General features: G+C 34.4%; 1 protein-coding gene across 1 annotated transcript in view; it reads right to left on the minus strand.

Annotated features, from left to right (window-relative positions):
• LOC117173297 overlaps positions 1–619 on the minus strand; it is a 10226-nt gene extending 9607 nt beyond the window's left edge. Inside the window, exon 1 of the mRNA XM_033361783.1 lies at positions 596–619. The gene's annotated coding sequence lies outside the window, so the exon portion shown is untranslated. The remainder of the gene's footprint in view (positions 1–595) is intronic.
• Between the last annotated feature and the right edge of the window lie 378 nt (positions 620–997).

Here is a 997-nt window from a genome sequence, read left to right on the forward strand (position 1 = left end):
TACACCTATTGAACATTTATATGCCTAATGTTCATATAGTACATAGGGCATAGGCTCAGCTCTGTATACAGTAATTGGCTTTAAGTTATAGATGATAGATTTGAATTTCGCGTGCTTTTGTATATCTCTCGAAAGCTTTAACGATGGAAATTTCTATCAGCGATGGGTTGTAAATTTCATTTTAAATGATGGACCTCAAAAACAGCGATGGGTTGATTTTTAAATTTCGCGCGCTTTCTCCTTTGATGTACCTCTGACAAACTTCAACGATGGAATTGTATGGCAGCGATGAGATGAAAAAAAAAATTTCCTATCAAACAATGGAACTCAAATAGTTGAACTGAAACAGTGGATCTCAAAGAGAGCGATGGATTGATTTTCAAATTTCGCGCGCTTTCTCCATTGATGTACGTCTGACAAACTTCAACGATGGAATTGGATGACAGCGATGTGATGAAAAAAAATTTACTTTCAAACGATGAAAGATCGCAACCTCATTAATTTAAAAAAGAATTAAAAAATAGAATTGTAAAATAGAATTAAAAATATAATGTATGTATGTTAGAATTTGTAATAGAATTTAAAAAAAAATTACCTCTTTCAAAATTGTAACCTTTGTTTGATAACACTGGCAGCAACAGTGGCGGCAGTGGCAATATCTGCATTTACAGCGATTGTTTTTCGTCTGAAACTAAAATTTAAAAAAAACGTTAACAAGCTCCACTGCTTATTTCTGGAGCTCATAACGTCTAGGGGATTATAAAGGGTATCGAGTCTCACCTATGAAATTTACAGTGCCTGGAGAAGGGTGAGGAATACACATATGAATAAGCGTGAGTTAACCCGTAAAGACTCCACTGGGTCCCCATTCGGTTCCTTTTTAAAAAACTCCAAAAAACAGCAAAATCAACTTTTAAATTGTGAAAATTCGGATTCTACGTTCAAATTCCCTATAGAAGATCATGGAATAATCGGAATAGTTTTTTTGCAGCGGTAA

Source organism: Belonocnema kinseyi, chromosome 5 (assembly GCF_010883055.1).
Source record: "Belonocnema kinseyi isolate 2016_QV_RU_SX_M_011 chromosome 5, B_treatae_v1, whole genome shotgun sequence".
Taxonomy (NCBI): Eukaryota; Metazoa; Arthropoda; class Insecta; order Hymenoptera; family Cynipidae; genus Belonocnema; species Belonocnema kinseyi.